This window comes from Podarcis cretensis (assembly GCF_951804945.1).
Source record: "Podarcis cretensis genome assembly, chromosome: 16".
Classification (NCBI taxonomy): domain Eukaryota; kingdom Metazoa; phylum Chordata; class Lepidosauria; order Squamata; family Lacertidae; genus Podarcis; species Podarcis cretensis.
This window is the reverse complement of record NC_137186.1, coordinates 6,429,083-6,452,466: the sequence shown is the minus strand read 5'-3', so window position 1 is coordinate 6,452,466 and position 23,384 is coordinate 6,429,083. Positions and strand designations below refer to the sequence as shown.

General features: G+C 44.7%; 1 long non-coding RNA gene across 1 annotated transcript; it reads right to left on the bottom strand.

The window, feature by feature from the left end:
- Positions 1-438: 438 nt before the first annotated feature.
- On the bottom strand, positions 439-4,026 carry LOC307205292. Its single transcript, XR_013833972.1, has 2 exons — positions 3,893-4,026; positions 439-1,203 (listed from the first exon to the last, which is right to left on the bottom strand). It is a non-coding gene; the product is annotated as an uncharacterized lncRNA (long non-coding RNA).
- Positions 4,027-23,384: the final 19,358 nt, after the last annotated feature.

Genomic DNA, 23,384 nt, shown 5'->3' with positions numbered 1-23,384 from the left:
TCCAGGAGGATGAAAATTGAATATTACCAGACAAGGCATCCCTGTATTGGGATGTTTTTTTATGTTTGACATTTTATTATATTTTCATATGTGCTGAAAGTCACCCAGAGTAGCTTGGGAAACCCAGCCAGATGGGTGGGGTATAAATATTATTATTGTTAATTACTACTACTACTACTACTATTGCCTACCCCTGATCCCCAGAATGTATCTAGAAATGATTTTGGTAATCAGCCAGTTGTCTTTAGCACAGGTTCCCTTGTCAAAGAGCAAGGATAGTTTACATGGTGCACTGCAGAAGTTGTGGGATATCAACCCTCACCACCTCTGACCATTGGCCATCTTGGGTGGGGCTCCTATGAGGTGGACCCCAACCACATCCAGAGCCCACCCCTGAATACTCTTGTGATAGAAAATGAAGAGAAGTAGACCAAACCATTTTGCTTTATGAGATGCTGAGATTTTTATTGAGGATATAAAGGAAGGAGCCAGTGGAAATGGCCTGTTGCAGTTGAAAAGCATGCAGCAGTAACAGAGATATGAAACATCTTGTTTCTTGGAAAGCTGATATACATCATCATGGATCGAGGCGACAACAAAAAAGCAGAGTTGGTTGCTATTATGCGATGAGCCTCCTTCAGCCAAGCGCTGCTGAAACACAATTTGGTAGAGAGTCCTAGCATAGCACCAACGGCTGGGATACAAGACGCCAGGAAACAGGGGGAACCAAAGGAATAAAGTCCAAGCATGAAGCATTAACAGAAGTGCGGAGACCTCACAAATCCCACTGGCTGAACAGTAGGGTCTCTGGAGTTCTCAGCAATTCTGACTACTGTGTCCATTCATTCAGCTGCGGGTCAGAATCCTGCCTCTTCTTTCCTGGATCATCCACGTTTCATCTGGACTTAACATGGCCACCTCTTACCAGGGTAGTAACATGGCCAGCGACCGGGGCCATAATACTGTGGGGGGCAGTACTGTGGATATTGCCAAGTGTAGCCAGGACGCCACTTGGAACCATAGCCGCAACCATAACCATAACCATAGCCATAACCCCTAGGGTAGTAGCAGCTACGCTGACGTGGTCGGTAGCAGTACGGATACTGATAGAAGGAGTCCAGGCCTTCCATTTCTGGGTCATAGAAGTCCTCCATAAAGATACCGTCATTCAGCAGAGACATCTTGAAGCTGGTTGGGAAAGATCTGAAACGAGGTTATTGCAGTATAATTTTGTTATTAACTTTTTCAAACATTTTCACAATCATCTTCGTACCAAACAGCTACATCGTTTCATAAATTGACTTCCCACCCCTGATTTCCGCTGTGTTTTCACTCAAACCTTTTCTACTGTGTTCCATCTATTGCATAAAGTTTATTACAATTATGAGGTCTATTACCTAGAATGAGGTTTTTGGAAGAGCGGATATAATATGCAAAATTGGGTTAAAGCAGATATAGGGAACCTCAGGCCAAGGGGTCGAATGCAGCCTCTGAAGGTTCTCTATCTGCCCTCAGAACTCTTCCTATTATTATTATTATTATTATTATTATTATTATTATTATTATTACTAGATCAAACACCCCTCTTGGCAGCCATGCCTCTTCTCTGCTGCATCCCTCACAAAGCCCTGCTTCACGTCCCAAACCTTTTTTTGGTATGTGTGAAATGTGTCTTTCAACTCTGGTCATGCCTCTTGCATGCCTGGGTAGAGGACAAAGAGGGATTGTGTGAGTAGATACTAGACTACTACATAAAGGTAATATTTGCACCTGTTGCTCCATCCACCTTTTCCTCCCCCCCCCCCAACCACCCTGACCTTCCAGCCCCCAGCCTCAATTTTCCCTCTGGTCCCAACCCACCACGGCCATGTGGCTTCCAAGAAGTTACCCAGAATGCAATGCACTATGTGTTAACTACTCTATTCCAAACTTAAAAATGGAAAGAGTAATGCTGGTGGTCATCAAAGGTGGTTTAAAGACCCTTTCAAGGCAAATCTTTAAAAATGTAGTATAAATACTGACAACTGGGAAACACTGGCCTGCGAGCGCTCCAGTTGGAGAACAGCCTTTACCAAAGGTGTCATGGGCTTTGAAGACTCTCAAACTCAGGACGCAAGGGAGAAATGTGCCAAGAGGAAGGCAGGCTTGGAAAACCCTCACCGTGATCAATCCTGCTGGGAAACCAATGTCCCCTCTGTGGAAGGACGTGTGGGTCCAGAATTGGCCTCCACAGTCCCTTACAGACTCACTGTTAAAACCATGTTTGTGGAAGACAATCTTACTCGGCTACGAGGGATCACCAAGAAGAAGAAGACACTATGTGTTACTTTCAGAGAAAGGGGTGGGGAGAGCGAAAATGGATATTTTAAAAAATCCTGGTCCTATGTTCCAAAACTACATTTCTGTTATAGCTTTTTGTTTTTAGCATATATATATATATATATATACAGTGGTACCTCGCAAGACGAATGCCTCGGAAGATGAAAAACTCGCAAAATGAAAGGGTTTTTCGTTTTTTGAGTTGCTTCGCAAGACGGATTTCCCAATGGGCTTGCTTCGCAAGATGAAAACGTCTTGCAAGTTTGTTTCCTTTTTCTTAAAACCATGCATTCACTTCGAGGAGCAACTCATAGCACGCGGTGTGGTAGCCTTTTTTGAGGTTTTTTAAGACTTTGGTGATTTTTGAAGCTTTTCCAAAGTCCGTGCTTCGCAAGACGAAAAAATCACAAGGCGAAAAAACTCGCGGAACGAATTAATTTCGTCTTGCGAGGCACCACTGTATACACACACACACACACACACACACACACACACACACCTTCTATGTTTTATCTGTGTTCTTTCAATTAAACTCAGCTGGGGTTGCGGCGCTCATCTCGCTTTATTGGCCGAGGGAGCCGGCGTACAGCTTCCAGGTGAACCAGAGCAGTGCACAGAAATGCCTTTTACCTTCCCGCCAGAGTGGTACCTATTTATCTACTTGCACTTTGACGTGCTTTCAAACTGCTAGGTTGGCAGGAGGTGGGACTGAGCAACAGAAGCTCACCCCATCGCAGGGATTCGAACTGCCAACCTTCTGATCAGCAAGTCCTAGGCTCTGTGGTTTAACCCACAACGCCACCCGCGTCCCGTATATTAGAATCATAGAATCATAGAAACATAGAGTTGGAAGAGACCACAAGGGCCATCGAGTCCAACCCCCTGCCAAGCAGGAAACACCATCAGAGCACTCCTGACATATGGTTGTCAAGCCTCTGCTTAAAGACCTCCAAAGAAGGAGACTCCACCACACTCCTTGGCAGCAAATTCCACTGTCAAACAGCTCTTACTGTCAGGAAGTTCTTCCTAATGTTTAGATGGAATCTTCTTTCTTGTAGTTTGGAACCATTGCTCCGTGTCCGCTTCTCTGGAGCAGCAGAAAACAACCTTTCTCCCTCCTCTATGTGACATCCTTTTATATATTTGAACATGGCTATCATATCACCCCTTAACCTCCTCTTCTCCAGGCTAAAGGATATTCCCCTAGTGCGCTCCAAATCCACCAGAAGGTCCTCTTTAGGAAATGTTTGGTGCCAAGTTGAGTCCCCAAATATTATCAGTTACGCTAACTGGACAGACTCTTTTCTCCAGAAGATGTCCCCCGGGGACATTCGAAATCAGCGAGAAGCATCGGAACACCAAACCGTAGCTCAACTGAAAAACTCTTTATGACATTTCTCCAGAATTTTGCCCAGGGAGGAACTCAGAAATTTCCCTCAACATTTCACTTTGGGTAAAAGTTGGGTATGGGGGTGGGGGGGAGAGATCAAATCAGGTTAGTCTGATATTGAAGAACCTTCAGAGAAGAGAGGCATTTGCAGAACCATTTGCCCATTAAAAGGAAAGAAATTACCTGGTTTCCTACTGGATCCGAAGAGATGGTTTCAGAGGATCGGGTGCTTCTGGTGTAACCCATTGGGGGACAACCCTTTTTATACGGTTCGCTAGTGCGCATAGAGGAAATAATTATTGCTCAATTCTGGGAGCCTAAAATTAACAGTCAGCTGTTTAATTGTCAGCTGTTTAATAGGCACTCTCTCGTTATTTTCACTTCCTTGTTTCACAAGATGTTTTTCATCCCACCATCGCTTCACCTGAGGGTGGTAGCATGGGTGTGTGAAGATGCAGAGGCGGGGAGGAATAACTTAGGAAGGCTGACATTCTTTATCCTATTGTGTGCGGGTTTCACTGAACCCAATTAAGCTTATTTCCGAGCAGACATAATCTTAGAATAGTGCTGATAAAGGACTTTTTGCTGGAACCCCCATCCTGCGCTGCTCTCTGGGAAGAGGCATTTGGTGATCCCAGGAGTGTACGGCTCCAGCTAAACTAATTTGAGTAATTAACTTGGTATTTAGATACTTAGACCCCTAACTCCCCTCACCCACAGCCAGCATGGCCAAGACTCAAGACCAAGAGGTTCCCAAATGTGTATGGTCTACTGCCCCCTTTTCTTTTTTCTTTTTTTAATATTTTTTTTAATATTTTATTTTCAATGCAAAATAACAACAAAAATCGCAAACATTGAATCCAAAATAAAACAGTACAAACAAGAAAAAAACAAAACACAAGAGAAACAAACACAAAGAAACAAACAAAAAACAAAGTTACAGATAGGTAGCCGTGTTGGTCTGCCATAGTCAAAACAAAATAATTTTTTTTTCCTTCCAGTAGCACCTTAAAGACCAACTAAGTTAGTTCTTGGTACGAGTTTTCATGTGCATGCACACTTCTTCAGATACACTGAAACAGCGTATCTTCTGTTTCAGTGTATCTGAAGAAGTGTGCATGCACACGAAAGCTCATACCAAGAACTAACTTAGTTGGTCTTTAAGGTGCTACTGGAAGGAAAAAAAATTTATTTTGTTTTGACAAAAAACAAAAACACACATCTACAAATAAAACCATATCATCATTCTAATCATTACGTACATATACACATATTGACTTCCTTCCTTTCTTCTAAGACCTCAAAATTTTTGTTGTTGTTGTTTATTCGTTTAGTAATGTCCGACTCTTCGTGACCCCCTGGACCAGAGCACACCAGGCACTCCTGTCTTCCACTGCCTCCCACAGTTTGGTCAAACTCATGTTGGTAGCTTTGAGAACACTGTCCCACCATCTCGTCCTATGTCGTCCTTTTCTCCTTGTGCCCTCCATCTTTCCCAACATCAGGGTCTTTTCCAGGGAGTCTTCTCTTCTCATGAGGTGGCCAAAGTCTTGGAGCCTCAGCTTCAGGATCTGTCCTTCCAGTGAGCACTCAGGGTTGATTTCCTTCAGAATGGATAGGTTTGATCTTCTTGCAGTCCATGGGACTCTCAAGAGTCTCCTCCAGCACCATAATTCAAAAGCATCAATTCTTCGGCGATCAGCCTTCTTTATGGTCCAGCTCTCACTCAAAGTTTTTCCTCTTTCTAAATTGTTGTGTCTAATGTAGATTACCTTTATTTTTATACTTTTTGCACCATTTTTCTCTTTCTTTAACCCTGAAAAACTTCATTTGTCACATACCGATATGCTTACTCCAGAACAATGTTTTTTTAATATACTCTTTAGCACATTCCCATTATTTTAATAATTTTTGGTCCAATTGTCCCCTTATGAATGCTGTGAGGCCAACTGCCCTCTTTTCAAGGGAAAAAAAAATATTCAGTGTCCCCCTGGCTCAGTTCAATCAGTCCCAGGGGTGCAACTGGTGCTTGGGCCCGCCTGGCATAAGCCAAATAGGCTGGCAAGCTGAGATCCATTTCCCAGGCCTTGGTGAAGCTGAAAAGGGTTCATCAAAGCCCAGAAAAAAAACCCTGCTTCTAGCACAACTGCCGAATCCACAGGAGACGTTGTTGCCATCCACCACGGCACCTGACCTGGTGGTAAGCGCAATTACACAGCAGATGAAACCTGTACGAATGGTTTTTCAAAAATCTCTTCTCTTCGTTCTTTATGCTTCCCCTGCCCCCCTTTTTTTAATCCAACACCCTTCCAATTCCACCTGACACTACTGTACTTCCACCTGATGATAATTCCAGTGCCGGGGACAATCTTTCCCACTTTGGGGAACACTGGTCAAGACTGATGGAAGTTGTAGTCCGGCAATTACAATAAATAATAATAATGATGATGATGATGATGATGATGATGAATTTTTATTTATACCCCGCCCTCCCCGGCCAAGACTGGGCTCTAACCGGGTGGCTAACAACCAATAATAAAAACAAGTTGATTAAAATGCAATTTAAAAGATTAAGATACAACATTAAAACATTAGGGTGCAATCTCTTCATAGGAGGAGAAAGGAAAAAGAAAGAGGGGGAGCGAATCAAACTGATTCCAAGCCAAAGGCCAGGTGGAACAACTCTGTCTTACAGGCCCTGCGGAAAGAAATCAGATCCCGCAGGGCCCTGGTCTCATGAGACAGAGTATTCCACCAGGATTGGAGCCAGTGTTGAGAAGGCCCTGGCTCTGGTTGAGGTTAATCTAACTTCCTTAGGGCCTGGGACCTCTAGAGTGTTGCTATATATGGACCTTAAGGTCCTCCGTGGGGCATACCAGGAGAGGCAACAGAATCTACGTTTAGACCCATGATTCTTGGAGCCTTACAATTTTGCTGGAGTCCACCTCCCCCTTAGCTGGCATGGGCAATGGCCAAGGAGGATGGAAGCCTGTTCTCCAGCAATGTTGCATGTTTCCCATTCCTTGAGCAATGTCATTGCATACTAAACTGGCCTCAATCTGTCAAGGGCTTTATATACAGTGGTGCCTCTCAAGACGAAAATAATTCGTTCCGCGAGTCTCTTCGTCTTGCGGTTTTTTCGTCTTGCAAAGCATGGCCATTAGCGACTTAGCGGATTAGCGCTATTAGCGGCTTAGCGGCTTAGCAGCTATTAGCGGCTTAGCGGCTTAGCGGCTTAGAAAAAGGGGGGAAGGGGGAAAACTCGCAAGAACTCGCAAGACGTTTTCATCTTGCGAAGCAAGCCCATTGGGAAATTCGTCTTGTGAAGCACCTCAAAAACGGAAAACTCTTTCGTCTAGCGAGTTTTTCGTCTTGCGAGGCATTCGTCTTGTGGGGCACCACTGTATATCAGGAGTAAAACCATCAACTTGGTCTGGTAACAAATCGGCAGCCAGTGGAGATGTCTGAGCACAGGCCTAATGCAATGACAGGCTCCTACTCCTGGTTATAGTTGTGCTACACAATATTTTGCACTCAGGGCAGTTTCCCAGCCAACCCCATTGAATCTAACAACATCTGGAGGGCCACAGATCCACCATAGGAATTTGTTCTCTCTCCCCCCCCCCCCAAGATATAGCCCGGCCCTCCACAAAGTCTGAGAGACAGTGGACCAGCCCCCTGCTGAAAAGGTTTCCTGACCTCTTGGGCTTGCCGATCAGAAGGTCGGCGGTTCGAATCCCCAAAATGGGATGAGCTCCTGTTGCTCTGTCCCAGCTCCTGCCAACCTAGCAGTTCGAAAGCACACCAGTGCAAATAGATAAATAAGTACCGCTGCAGCGGGAAGGTAAACGGTGTTTCTGTGTGCTCTGGTTTCCGTCACGGTGTCCCGTCGCACCAGAAGCAGTTAAGTCATGCTGGTCACATGACCCGGAAAGCTGTCTGTGGACAAACGCCGGCTCCCTCGGCCTGAAAGTGAGATGAGCGCCGCAACCCCATAGTCACCTTTGACTTGACTTAACCGTCCAGGGGTCCTTTACCTTTGGGGGGGGGACGTAGTAGCAAAAGTTAGCTGTGCTAGCTCTGTCCTGCAAAACCCAATCCCTGAGTGAAACAAAATCCTGGGAACTTTTGTGAATACCCTAATACTGTTCAGAGCACAAACCATCCTGAATGTGCAATGTGCAGTGAAAAAGAAGTCCGTAGAAGCCCCAGATCACAGGGAAAAAATACATCCCTTCTCTGTTTAGTCCTTTAAGGAAGTAATGTCATTTCTTGGCAAGGAACCCAAACAGACATTCATAACAAGTGTTTCTGTTTTATTATCCCGGCACAGAGACTGGTTTACGACTTTGGGTGAAGCAACTGCTTCTTCACCCACCTTTACTGGAAAGAAACAGAGCCGCAAAGGATTCCTTGTAACCACAATTGCAGCAGTTTGCAAATAATTGCTGGGATGGTTGAGCTTATCAGGGGTGTTTCTAGCATGAAAGGAGGTGAGTGATGCCCTATGAAGCACACCTGGTTTGGGTCCTTTAATCAAGGCTCAGCTGGGTCATACATACACCTACATTGGAAGCACTTCAAACCTGCAAGCAATGTCTGAAGACACGGAATCTCTGGCAAATCTCGCTCATTACTAGAGTTATTATGTCCCTCCTTATGGTAGTCAGGGCCCTATCCAGTATTTGGAGTGAAACCAATCTGGCATGGGAAGATCTGGGCCCTAAATCGAAATTGGAGGGCGGAGGGGGGGATGCATACACATTTTAATTAGCGTTTATAACATTCTCTCTTTCTTCCCATGCTCCAACTGCATTGGAGAGTCCTACGTCTAGACTGGAGAAGACTGAGAGGTTGCATGAAACCCATCTTCAAATATCTTAAGGGCTGTCACCAGGAAGATGGAGCAAGCTTGTTTTCTACTGGGTAGGACCCAAACTAATGGATTCAAATTATGTTGTTGTTTAGTCGTGTCCTCCTCTTTGTGATCCCATGGACCAGAGCACTCCAGGCACTCCTGTCTTCCACTGCCTCCCGCAGTTTGGTAAAACTCATGTTAATAGCTTTGAGAATACTGTCCAACCATCTCATCCTCTGTCGTCCCCTTCTCCTTGTGTCCTCCATGTTTCCCAACATCAGGGTCTTTTCCAGGGAGTCTTCTCTTCTCATGAGGTGGCCAAAGTATTGGAGCCTCAGCTTCAGGATCTGTCCTTCCAGTGAGCACTCAGGGCTGATTTCCTTCAGAATGGATAGGTTTGATCTTCTTGCAGTCCATGGGACTCTCAAGAGTCTCCTCCAGCACCAGAATTCAAAAGCATCCGTTCTCCGGTGATCAGCCTTCTTTGTGGTCCAGCTCTCACTTCCATACATCACTACTGGGAAGAATAGGAATATCAGCTCAATATCAGAGAGAACTTTCTGGGGGGTAAGAGCCGTTTGACAATGGAGTGGACAACCTCAGAAGGCGGCAGGCTCTCCTTCATTAGAGGTTTTTTAACAGAGGTTGAATGGGCATCTGCCAGGGGTTCTTTAGATGTGATTCCTGCATTGTAGGGATTTGGGCTAGCTACTAGACGAGCCTTGGGGTCCCTTCCAATTCTACAATTCAATGATTCTATGATAGATAAAGGTAAAGGGACCCCTGACCATTAGGTCCAGTCGTGACCAACTCTGGGGTTGCGCTTTACTGGCCGAGGGAGATGGCATTCAGCTTCCAGGTCATGTGGCCAGCAGGACTAAGCCGCTTCTGGCCAACCAGAAATCAGGGTTTAAATTAGACATATGGTCAGGGTGTGATTGGCAGCAGTACCCAGCAGGAAGTGGTGAGGTGGTTTAGGTGACTTTCCAATGCCACACATCGCCACTGCTTACCAATTGGGCAGTGGCGAGACAGCAGGAAGCTGGGCACATTGCAAGCTCGGCAGCAGGAGCACCAAATTGAAGCCAGGTATGCAATGCCACCCCACCAGTGGCTATGGAAAAGGAAATGATTTTGGGAAATGGACGCAGGTGGCGCTGTGGGTTAAAGCCTCAGCGCCTAGGGCTAGCCGATCGAAAGGTCGGCGGTTCGAATCCCTGTGGCGGGGTGCGCTCCCGCTGCTCGGTCCCAGCGCCTGCCAACCTAGCAGTTCGAAAGCACCTCCGGGTGCAAGTAGATAAATGGGGACCGCTTACCAGCGGGAAGGTAAACGGCGTTTCCGTGTGCAGCTCTGGCTCTGGCTCTGGCCAGAGCAGCGATGTCACGCTGGCCACGTGACCCGGAAGTGTCTCCGGACAGCGCTGGCCCCTGGCCTCTTAAGTGAGATGGGCGCACAACCCCAGAGTCTGTCAAGACTGGCCCGTATGGGCAGGGGTACCTTTACCTTTACCTTTTTATGCAATGCCACCCCACCAGTGGCTATGGAAAAGGAAATGATTTTGGGAAATGATATATAATGAATTGAAGAAAATGTTCGAAATGACATTTGCAAAAAAAAAAACCAGAAGCTTTTTTGTTAGGGATTGTAGGACAAGACCTGCCAAGGAAAACAAAGAACTTATCTATGTATGCTACAACAGCGGCAAGAGTCTTGATAGCACATGGATGGAAGAACGAGGAAACCCCGACAAATGAACAGTGGCAAGAGAAATTAATGAACTATGCAGAGTTGGCTAAATTGACATACAAATTGCAAGATAAGGACAACTGTGATTTCAAAGAAGAATGGGAACTTTTTACAAATAATTTTTTAAAAAAAACCAAAATGAATTGGACTCTGAAATATACTCGGAATCGAGTGTGGCTTTCATGCTCTTTATTCAGCTCATAGTAGTGAGGAGGAATGGAAGTTCCCCCGAAATGTCTGCTTTATATACATTATTTACACAATGGGTCCCACGTGATTGGCTAATTCTGGGATTCTCCTGTAGGCCAATCAGGTTGCAGATTCACTTCTATCTGGAGTTGGATTGGGTGGCTTCTGCGGACCAATCAGACTGCTGCATTCTGGATCCTATTGTTCTAGGACCAATCAGTCTGCTGCAATTAGGATCCTATTCAACTCAGTACATAACAGACTCCTTGGCAGGTTTTGAATAAACATACACAAATTTATTGATTGTTAACATAGTAGAAAGATAATATAAGGATTTAGACAATTTTACAGTATGCAGAGAATAATATGTGCTGAGAAATCAGAGAGAGGAGCTGAGGGAAGTTTCTGGGGCAGGGGTGTTTGGGGTGTGGGGGGGAAATAATGATTAAGATATGTTTTGATAAGCTGTTACATGGAAATTGCTAATAAAAATATTTTTATTAAAAAAAGGAAAAGGCGGAGATGCACAAAGACAGCTCATTCATCTCCACCAGCTTCATTAACATGTGACCCCTATAACGATCCCTGGAAATGAGCCAGCTGAACAGCAGTAACAAGACTCCCGTCAGTTCAAGATAGTTTTATTTACAGAAGCAAATACCCAGAGCTTCGCACTCTCTCTCAGCAACGATAGATGCTCTAGTCTGAATCAGATCCCTGCCTCCAACAAGAACAGCGCCAGAACCTCACTGTCAGTAGTGCCTTGCAGGAGCCAGGCCCTGTGACCAATAGGACTTTGCAGGACTGGGGCCTTCCTAAGTTTGTTCTGAAGAGGCAAGGCGCAGGCACACAGGTGAGGCTGATTGGTAACTCACTGCACCTGGTGGCAAGAGCCGGGAAGGGATATAAGGTCAGCCACAGCAACACGTTCCCTGCCTTGCTGCGTTTGACTCCTGGACTCCTTGTTTCTTGTTCCTCGGACCCTTGACTTTGTGACTCCTTGCTTCTTGATCCTCAGACCCCTGACTCCTGGACTCCTCGCTTCTCGACCCTCGGACCCTTGACTTTGTGACTCCTTGCTTCTTGATCCTCAGACCCCTGACTTTGTGACTCCTTGCTTCTTGATCCTCGGACCCCTGAATTTGTGACTCCTCGCTTCTTGATCCTCAGACCCCTGACTCCTGGACTCCTTGCTTCTCGACCCTCGGACCCCTGACTTTGTGACTCCTCGCTTCTTGATCCTCTGACCCCTGACTTTGTGACTCCTCGCTTCTTGATCCTCAGACCCCTGATTCCTGGACTCCTCGCTTCTTGATCCTCTGACCCCTGATTTTGTGACTCCTTTCTTCTTGATCCTCAGACCCCTGACTTTGTGACTCCTCGCTTCTTGATCCTCGGACCCCTGACTTTGTGACTCCTTGCTTCTTGATCCTCGGACCCCTGACTTTGTGACTCCTCGCTTCTTGATCCTCGGACCCCTGACTTTGTGACTCCTTTCTTCTTGATCCTCGGACCCCTGACTTTGTGACTCCTTGCTTCTTGATCCTCGGACCCCTGACTTTGTGACTCCTTTCTTCTTGATCCTCGGACCCCTGACTTTGTGACTCCTTTCTTCTTGATCCTCTGACCCCTGACTTTGTGACTCCTTGCTTCTTGATCCTCGGACCCCTGACTTTGTGACTCCTCGCTTCTTGATCCTCAGACCCCTGATTCCTGGACTCCTCGCTTCTTGATCCTCTGACCCCTGACTTTGTGACTCCTCGCTTCTTGATCCTCGGACCCCTGACTTTGTGACTCCTCGCTTCTTGATCCTCAGACCCCTGATTCCTGGACTCCTCGCTTCTTGATCCTCTGACCCCTGACTTTGTGACTCCTCGCTTCTTGATCCTCTGACCCCTGACTTTGTGACTCCTTGCTTCTTGATCCTCTGACCCCTGACTTTGTGACTCCTTTCTTCTTGATCCTCAGACCCCTGACTTTGTGACTCCTCGCTTCTTGATCCTCAGACCCCTGACTTTGTGACTCCTCGCTTCTTGATCCTCAGACCCCTGATTCCTGGACTCCTCGCTTCTTGATCCTCTGACCCCTGACTTTGTGACTCCTCGCTTCTTGATCCTCGGACCCCTGACTTTGTGACTCCTCGCTTCTTGATCCTCAGACCCCTGATTCCTGGACTCCTCGCTTCTTGATCCTCTGACCCCTGACTTTGTGACTCCTCGCTTCTTGATCCTCTGACCCCTGACTTTGTGACTCCTTGCTTCTTGATCCTCTGACCCCTGACTTTGTGACTCCTTTCTTCTTGATCCTCAGACCCCTGACTTTGTGACTCCTCGCTTCTTGATCCTCAGACCCCTGACTTTGTGACTCCTTGCTTCTTGCTCCTCGAACCCCTGACTTTGTGACTCCTCGCTTCTTGATCCTCAGACCCCTGATTCCTCGACTCCTTGCTTCTTGATCCTCTGACCCCTGACTTTGTGACTCCTCGCTTCTTGATCCTCAGACCCCTGATTCCTCGACTCCTTGCTTCTCGACCCTCGGACTCTTGACTTTGTGACTCCTTGCTTCCTGACCCTCGGACTCTTGGCTTCCTGACTCCTGACTTCTTGACTCCCATTCCTGCTCCCACCCCACCATCTTGCCCCCGGTACCGATGTCCCCAGCTGGGTCTTCAATCACCCGTGAACCGGACTGTGACACTCGCCTTTCTACCCCTCCTCTTCCACTCTTCTCTGAGCCTTTTCCAGCACCGGGTGAGGACTGAGAGTCTTTATTGGCCCTTCCCCACTGTCAGTGGACAGAGTTTCCAAGCCTATTTTATCTGTTTGCAGCCCGGCTTCACTTTGGCTGTCTTCCAACTCTCTCTCTCTTCATCCAAGTTAGCAGTGTCTGGCCAGGAAAGGAGGAGTGGCAGGCTGTCAGCTCTGAAACTGAACACGCCTGAAATTTCAGATCCCACCCCCCCCCCAAAAAAAAAGCTGATGTCAAAGTTTAGCGCTAGTTTTGTGCTGTTTTGCGCCACAAGTCCCACGTTTTGTGCCACCCCCCGAAACTAGGTAATTGTCACTCGAACTGGGGTCACAAGTAAATGGCTGAAAACCCAACATTGTCAGATTGCCTCCAAAGTGGTGTCAAAGTAGTGTGCTGGTTTGATGCCCTTTTGTGCCGCAAACCCTGCTTTCTGCACCCCCCAAAACTGAGTGATTGACAGTCAACCAAGGGCCATAGATATACCCTCCAAACCGGTGCCAAAGTAGAGAGCTGCTTTAGTGCAGTTGTGTGCTGCAAACCCCATTTTCTGTTCTGCCCCCCCCCAAACAGAGTAATTTACTCTCATACTGGGGGCCATAGGTACATCACTGAAATAAAAAAATTAAGGTCATATATGTGTGTGTGTGTGTGTGTGTTCATAAATATACCAATCTAGCATGTACATAGATATGGGAACCACACATCTGCAGCAGCACAGGAAGACCGCCCTGAAACCATTTTGACTCCCAAACTGACAAAGTGTTTTCTCTGCAAAGAGGGAGGGCAGGAATTGGGTAATCGCCATCTCAAAGGAATGGGCAGGCTACCAGGAAAGGCAATCAGATAAGGCATGATCAGATAACCTAGCCGACAGGAAAAACAACAACATTCAAATTTCTTTCATAGACCACCTTTTCTGTGATGTAGGTATGATGTTTGTGGGGGGTAGTCTTGGGTTACACCTCTTCTGTGATGTATGTATGATGTATGGGGGGGTGGTCTTGAGCTCCAGGGCAAGGAATTTAAAATGTCTATAAAGGACAGGCACACCTTTGTTCTGGGTCCTCCTCCTTTCCTGCGTGTGAGGGGAGCACCCTGTTGCAACAGTTCAATAAAGATCAGGCTTACTAGCTGCTTTGCTTCTCAATATTCTCTGGTTGGCCTCTGTTATTTTCTCCGACCGACGGAGAACCTACAAAGGACTCTATAAGGGCTCTTGTGACCCCCATAAGGGAATAAGGGCAGATTTTTGTTTATTACACTACCAAACCCAACCTTTTCTGATTATGTTATTGTTTGTGATGGAGTCAGGGCACTTTGATTCAGATTCATGACTAAGCCGTGCCTTTGAAGGCATGCAAATGTTGTTTGTATGTCCCAATTGCACTGTTTTATCTCAAAGTTTAATCAATGATTAAAGTGCTTGATTTGTTGTTGTTTAGTCATTTAGCCGTGTCCGACTCTTCGTGACCCCATGGACCAGAGCACGCCAGGCACTCCTGTCTTCCACTGCCTCCCGCAGTTTGGTCAAAGTGGTCAAAGTGCTTGATAGGTTTCATTAAAGTAACTTGGAGCAGACTCATTGAAATAAATGGGATTGTGTTATCCATGGGTTCAACTGAATCTTCGCAGGAGAGGTAGGGTTGTCTGATGATGTAAAACAACAGTGTGACAACAGACCAGTGCAACTTCGTATATATAGAGGAACTTCATATATAGAGGGGGGGGAGCCCCAAAGCGATTTACAATCAAGGTAAGAAATAAAGTAATAAAATAAATAGAAAGGAGATTTAACAATGTCATATAATGTCATTGCTGCTACCCAAATGCCTAGGAAAACAGAACATGCTTTTGGCGTGGTACTGAAATGATGACAAAGTTGGCGCCAGCCAAACCTGCCTGGGAAAGTGCTCCATTAAACACATGGCTGCGACAGGGAAGAGCCAGTTTCCAAAGAACTCTGGGAAATGTAGTTCAGGGAGGGGGAACAGGGATCTCCTAACACTTCTCTGCACCCTTTATAAACTACACTTTAAAGTGGTGCTATGTACTGAGTTGAATAGGATTCAAAATGCAGCAGTCTGATTGGTCCTAGAACAATAGGAATCAGAATGCAGCAGTCTGATTGGTCCTAGAACAATAGGGTCCAGAATGCAGCAGTCTGACTGGTCCACAGGAGCCACCCAATCCAGCTCCAGGTGGAAGTCAATCCGCAACCTGATTGGCCTACAGGAGAATCCCGGAATTAGCCAATCACGCGGGGCCCATTGTGTAAATAATGTACAGTGGTGCCTCGCAAGACGAAGTTAATCCGTTCCGCGAGTCTCTTCGTCTTGCGGTTTTTTCGTCTTGTGAAGCATGGCTATTAGCGGCTTTAAGAAAAAGGAAACAAACTCGCAAGAACTCGCAAGACGTTTCGTCTTGCGAAGCAAGCCCATAGGGAAATTCGTCTTGCGGAACGACTCAAAAAACGGAAAACTCTTTCGTCTTGCGCGTTTTTCGTCTTGCGAGGCATTCGTCTTGCGAGGTACCACTGTATATAAGGCAGACATTCTAGGGGAACTTCCATTCCTCCTCACCACTATGAGCCGAATAAAGAGCATGAAATCCACTCTCGACTCCGAGTATATTTCAAGTGGTATCTCAGAATTTTAACTGTATGGTATGAAGGTGACCCAAGTCTCAATGCCATTTGCACCTGCAAAAATTTTAAGGCGGATGAACTGCTTCCTTTCCAATCAGTGCATGGCCTGTAACGTCTTGCTGAAAGCCTCCAACTTTTCATCCCACTTTTCTTGCATTAAAGAGTTGCCCCTCTAGATGGCAGTGACGTGTAAATATTATGGAAGCATCACAGAGCTTCTATTGGGAAAGATGACGGCTCAGAGATGCTTTGGTCCTGTCAGTAAAGGACTGAAGAGTTGGAGTCGGACTGAATTTCTTCCAGCACAAAACTGTACTGCTACGAACCTGCATGCTGAGGAAGCTGCGCAAGTTTGGCACACGTCTTTCCTACTATGTTTTGCATTCAGGAGCTGCCACCTTGTGGCTATAGCATAAAAACACATTATTTTGCAGAGGAGGGTTTTTTTCCTTCTGTGCCAGCATTGCGCTTGGGATCAGGAATACTGGAAGGAGAAGTTTCACTTCCAAAAGATCCTCCACAGGCTTCTCCACCCACTGAACAGAACACAGGCACACACTGTCTCTGGTACACATGCGCAAGTGTGGAAGGGTGTGCGCATAGCTCAGTCGGTAAAGCCGGAGATTCCTAATCCCAGGATTGTGGGTTCAAGTTCCACATTGGGTGGAAGATTCCTGCATTGCAGGGGGTTGAACTAGTTGACCCTCATGGTCTCTTCCCACTCTACAACTCTGTGATTCTATGTTGATTCTAACAGCTCAACTACTGTATGCACAGATGGTACACCTGAAGACAGCCCTGTTTAGGGAAGCTTTTAATGTTTAATAAACTACTGTATTTTAATATTCTGTTGGAAGCCGCCCAGAGTGGCTGGGGAAACCCAGCCAGATGGGTGGGGTATAAATAATATATTTATATTTATATTTATATTTATATTTATATTTATATTTATATTTATATTTATATTTATATTTATATTATTATTTATTATTACATTCAGGGCTCATCAACACGTGCCTTTCCTCTGCTCAGACTACAGTGTAAAGCTCAATGTCTAATCACCACTTTTTTCTTTCTTTCTTTTTTACTCTGGATCTTTCCCAGCAAAAACCCACTCTTTAAAGCTCAGTCGGCGCAAACATCAGTCCATGGAAGACCTGGATTGACATTTGCTCTGCTTCAAAGAGTTGGATTTCGCAGGGAAAGCTTGGGTGGGGTGGAAATGGTTGAACACAGAGTTTCAAATAAGTGTGTATCTCTGGAAAGAGCAGGGCAAACTGTCAGTGTGGATAAGCTCTAAGCAAACATCACACATGAATAACTTTTGTGAGTTGCACCTAAGGATGGAGCATGAGACAGCCAAGAACACCCTGCTACACTTTTTCCTCTCTGCCTGCTTTTCATCATTTTGCAAAGGCTGCTCTCTCTCCCAGAGGACTGACTATGAGTCGTGCCTCTTAGAAGGCATTGTTAGAAGGAGCATCTTACTCCATCTTCAGCCTTGAGATAAATTGAAGTCCAAAACGCTGCCTGGGGATCCAGTTGCCCAGCATTACACCTGGAGAGAGCAGTGCTTGAGTGGGGAGGAAGGGACAGCCCTCTGTGTTATGTACTGAAGTTCTCACCCTGGGCCAGCAGGGGGATACTGTAGATAGTTCAGGTCCACATATGCAAATAAGGGATCGAAAATGACATTCAGTGATTGGATAGTTACAGAAAATGGTTACTGTTGCATTCTAGTGGAGCTCTGTATAAGCAGGCTGGCTGAACCCTTCAGTTCAGTTCTGTTCTGGCCTGTGAATAAACAAGAGCTGTTTGAAGAATCGCTGTGTCGTCTGATATGTTCACCCACAACTTAACACTCTGCACATGCCCAGGGGAACTTTTCACAGAGTTCTTAATGATGGTGATCAGCTGGAATTTTGGAGCTTTACATCAGCCCTGGAAAGGGAAGGGAAGTTTTGAAAGTGGAGCCAGAGGAAGAAAACAGGAGCCTGTTCAGCTTAAGGCAGGGATGGGAAACTTTGTTCAAGCTGAGTGAGGACCATGTGCAGTTGGTGGGCGAGAAAAGAGGCAAAACAGGCTGGAGAATGAATGTGAATTTGGGACTTCCGGAGGCGGCGCGAACGGTAATGGCGGCCCCTTTACTGCTGTGAAGGGGAAGCTCCGCAGAAACTGGGTCGTCCGCTACGGCGAAGTGGAGACCCACATTGGAAACCCACAGGCAGCAAGAGCCTGTGGTCCTAGACTCGGCGGGCGCCTGAAGCGGCCCCCAAAACGCAGAAGGAACCCCGTAAGGAGCTCTGGAACGTGGAGGGGGTTGCGGCGCTGTGAGTCGTTTCGCGATCTGCGGAGTGAAGCCGCGTTGCTGCTGCCGGTGAGCGCTGACCTTTCTTCCTGGAAATTTTGATTCGGGAAAGCAACAACCCGTGAGTAAAGAAGGACTTTAAATAATTTGAGTCTAAATTAATGAATTTGGCTGAAAGCGGAGCGACGCAAAACAGGAAGTCCGTCTTCCGCTGTCACTGAACTTCAACGCAAAGTGCTGGAGGAGTGGAGGATTTAAAGGAATCTTCAGCTTAATTGATTTGAGCACCCAGTGAACTTTTCTTAAACAAAATAAGAACTTTAAGTATTGGACTATCTGATTTTTATTCGCAATGTGATACCTTTCTTCTATTGGAATTACAATTTGGATGAGAAACCCAGGTGCTGGAGCTGCCTGGGCAACCTGAGCTGTCAGCTTTACAGATCTGGCTACTGTGTATTAGAACTTGCAACAATCTGAGGGTTTGGACTTGCTACTTTGAAGTATCAATTGAAGTACCAGTATGCACTGTTTGATACAATGTGATTGTTAATACCAACTCTGCCTAAAATTTGCTATTGAAGGTCCCTGGACATTAAATTTGATTCTAGTAATTTATTAGAATTGGATTCTTCCCTTGAGTCATTTCAAGCTCCCTCTAGAGGATCTGGGATTTACAGCAGTGACATTACTTTACTTTCCTTTTCCCCGACCTCCTGTTTTGTTTTCCTCTGGGCCGCTGCTTTCTCGTGGGAACAACTCAGCTTGACCTTGACTTTCAGATAACTTTGGAATGAGTGGCGCAAGAAGGAGGGGAAGAACTAGACAAGCAACTCTGACAACTTTAACCTCAGTCTCGCAGGCACGTAGATCATCTGTACCCACTTTGCCTTCAGAGGAAGAAGCTGCTGCTCTGTCAAGGGCAGGAGAGGGAGAAACTGAACAGTTACAGTTGGAAGATATGGCATCAGGAGCAAATGCTTCTATTCTAGAGAAAATCTTGGAAAAATTGGAATCTTTGGATAAGAGAGGGGAATCTTTGGACAAGAAAGTTGATGAACAAACAGCTAAAATTGATCAAAATACAGAAACTCTAAATAGATTAACTGAACGCACAGGCGTTTGGGCAGTTGACGGAGGCCACGTCAGAAAATCGGAAATTGGCTGAGGACACTAGTAAAAAATTAGAAAATTTTGAAAAAGAGGTAAGACCAATCTGCAAACAAGTAGGTGAACATCAGACCTACCTATCTATGATTGAACTGAGGAACCGGGAGAGTAATTTAAGGATAAGGTCGATACCAGAAGTGGAAGAAGGCAATCTAGCTGAGTTTCTGACTAAAGAATTTTCCAAGTTCTGGAATTTAGAGGACTTTAAAATTGTGTCTGCTTTCAGGCTTGAAAGACTTATAAAGAAAGAAAAGCCCAGAGACTGTTTGATAATATTGAGATCAAAGGAGGAAAGGGATAAGATTTTGGGCCTACACTACGGAAAGTCACTGGACATCTTGGATAGAAGAATTGAGTTCTACAAAGATATTCCTAAACAACTGCTGGACCTTAGATCCGCCTACCTTGAACTGGTTAAATTGCTTAGGAGCAATTCAATTATCTTTAGGTGAGAATTTCCCCAAGGATTATCTTTCACTTTCAGAGGGAAGAAAATTAAAATTAGAACATTGGAAGATAGAGACAAATTTCTGACCATATACGGAGAGGACCTTCAAAAAGGAATTGAACTACCCTTTGGGCCTGGAGCATCGGCGGTACTGGCACCCTTGGAACCTGAAGACTCAGCGAACAAGATACCACCCCTGGAAAAATAACTAGATTTTTCAGGATGTCTCTGCAACTTCTGAGCTGGAACATAAATGGCTGTAACATTCCGGAAAAAAGGAGGAAAATATTCCATATATTGAAAAAGGAACAATTGGACATTATTTGCCTGCAAGAAACGCATGTGACTAGGCTCCATAGAAAAGTGCTAACAAATAAAAGACTGGGCCAGGAATTTATATCTTCGGACAGAGTAAAGAAGAGAGGTGTGGTCATTTATGCAAAAGAGAGCCTGTCACCTAAATTCCTATTTAAAGATGAACATGGAAGAATTTTGGCAATTGAGATACAACATCAAGGAGAAAAAATTTTGATATTAGGAATTTATGCGCCAAATGAGGGGAAATTGGAATTTTATAAGAAGTTGCATGAGACTATGCTGGACTATCTGGACTACAACAACATCATTTTGATGGGAGATATGAACGGGGTCGTATCAACCAATATGGATAAGTCACAAAGTCAAAATGTTACAAAAGACGGCAGACTACCAAAGACCTTTTTCGAAATGACAGACAATATGGATTTGATTGATATCTGGAGGATAAAGAACCCCTTGGGAAGAGAGGGAACATTCTTCTCTGAAGCCCAACTGACTTGGACAAGAATCGACCAAATATGGATATCTAGAGGTCTGGCACCTAAGGTTAGAAAGGTGGAAATCTGCCCAAAGACCTGCTCCGACCATAATGCAGTAAAAATGGACATGACACTAATACCAACCGGCTCCTTCAGATGGAAGATGAATGACAATTTGTTTAGAGATCAGGAGACTGTTGAGAAGGCCCAAAAAGCTTTGAAGGACTATTTTGAGATAAACATGAACACTACGGTGGAAAAAAGAACTATCTGGGATGCAAGCAAGGCTGTAATGAGGGGGTTCTTGATACAACAGAATGCTGTGAAGAAAAGGAGACAAAATGAGAGGAAAGATAAGATATTGGTGAAAATTAAAGAATTGGAGAAGAAGTTAAGATCAAACCCGAAGTCACAGCTGATCCTGAGAGAAATCAAACTTCATCAAGCACAATATTCTAAATTGATAAACCAGGAAATAGAGTGGAAGATTAAATTAATGAAACAAAAAACTTTTGAATCGGCAAATAAATGTGGGAAACTGCTAGCTTGGCAGTTGAAGAGGAGACAAAAACTAAATACAGTTACAAATTTAGAAATTGAAGGAAGAAATATTCAGAACCCTGTGGAGATCAGAAAGTGCTTCCAAAGATATTTCAAAAGATTATATACTCAAGGGCCGCAAGATGAGGTTGAGATTAAACAATTTCTGGAAAAAAATGGACTAACAAAATTGTCACAAGAAAATAGATCAATCCTGAATTGCAAAATAACACGACAAGAGATTGAACAAGCCATTCAGAACATGCAATTGGGCAAATCCCCAGGGCCAGATGGGCTGACCTCCAAGTACTACAAGACATTAAAAGACTATCTGATACAACCACTAATGGAGGTCAGCAATGAAATTATGGAGGGGAAGAAGGCGCCGGAATCGTGGAAAGAAGCTTTTATCACATTGATACCAAAATCGGAAGCTGAAAAGACACAACTTAAGAACTATCGTCCCATCTCCCTTTTAAATGTGGATTACAAAATATTTGCAGATGTTTTGGCAAGTAGACTCAAAAAAATATTAAATGAAGTAATTCATAAAGATCAGGCAGGCTTTCTCCCAGGTAGACACTTGTTTGCTAACACAAGGAATATCATTGACATTTTGGAACTTTTGCAAACAGACATAAATACAAAAGCAGTGTTAATTTTTATAGACGCGGAGAAGGCCTTTGATAATATCTCTTGGAAATTTATGAAGGGAAATTTAAAAGAAATGGGAGTGGGACGGGGTTTTGAGAGTGGGATTGATGCAATATATTCAGAACAAAAAGCTAAATTGATAGTTAACAATGTGGTTACAGAAGAGTTTAAAATTGAAAAAGGAACACGACAAGGTTGCCCTATTTCCCCTTTGCTATTTATTTCGGTTCTGGAGGTGCTCTTGAACATGATCAGAGGGGACCGGTTGGTGGAAGGAATCCAGGTCGGAGTGAAACAATACAAAGTTAAAGCTTTTGCAGATGACCTAGTTTTGACTTTGCAGGAGCCAGAATCTAGTACGAAAAGAGTGTTACAATTGATTCAAGACTTTGGTCGGGTGGCGGGATTTAAATTAAACAAACAGAAAACTAAGGTGTTGGGAAAAAATTTGACAGATACAGAGTCGGAACGGTTTCAGAGAGAGACAGAACTAACTGTGGTTAAAAAAGTAAAGTACCTAGGGGTGAATATAACAGCAAAAAATCTGAGTCTTTTTAAGGATAACTATGAAAAATGTTGGTCTGAAATTAAAAGAGACCTAGACAGTTGGACAAAATTGAAACTTTCTTTGTTAGGCCAAATTGCCGCTATTAAGATGAATGTATTGCCAAAAATGTTGTTTTTGTTTCAAACACTACAGATTGTGGACAAGACGGAGTGCTTCCGGAAGTGGCGGAGAGATATCTCTAAGTTTGTCTGGCAGGGCAAAAAACCCAGAATTAAGTTTAAGATATTAACTGATGCGAAAGAAAGAGGGGGCTTTGCCCTGCCAGACCTAAAGTTGTACTATGAGGCCGCAGCTTTCTGCTGGCTAAAAGACTGACTACTTCTCGAGGACACTGACGTTCTGGATTTGGAAGGTTTTAACAATGCTTTTGGATGGCATGCATACTTATGGTATGACAAGGTTAAGATCAATAAGGCCTTTAAGAATCATATTGTCAGAAAAGCAGTGTTTAATGTCTGGACAAAATATAAAGACTTATTGGAAAATAAAACTCCAAGGTGGCTTTCACCGCTGGAAGTTAAGGCCCGAAAAAAACCCAATATGGAGGTCAAATGGCCAAAATATTGGGAAATACTAGAAAAAGATGGAGACAATTGGAAATTGCAGAGTTTGGAGAAAATGAAGGATAAAGTGCGAGACTGGTTACACTACGCTCAGATTAAAGAAGTTTTTAAAAATGACAAAAAGCTAGGGTTCCAGGTGGAGAAATCGAAATTGGAAACAGAACTGTTAGAACCTAAGACTAAGGTACTTTCAAGAATGTATAACTTGCTGTTAAAATGGAACACACAAGATGAAATGGTTAAATCGGCTATGATAAAGTGGGCACAGGATATTGGGTACAACATTATGTTTGAGGACTGGGAAAGGTTGTGGACCACTGGGTTGAACTTCACTGCATGTAATGCTTTGAAGGAAAATGTAATGAAAATGACATATAGATGGTACATGACCCCAGTCAAGCTTGCAAAGATATACCATGTGTCTGATAATAAATATTGGAA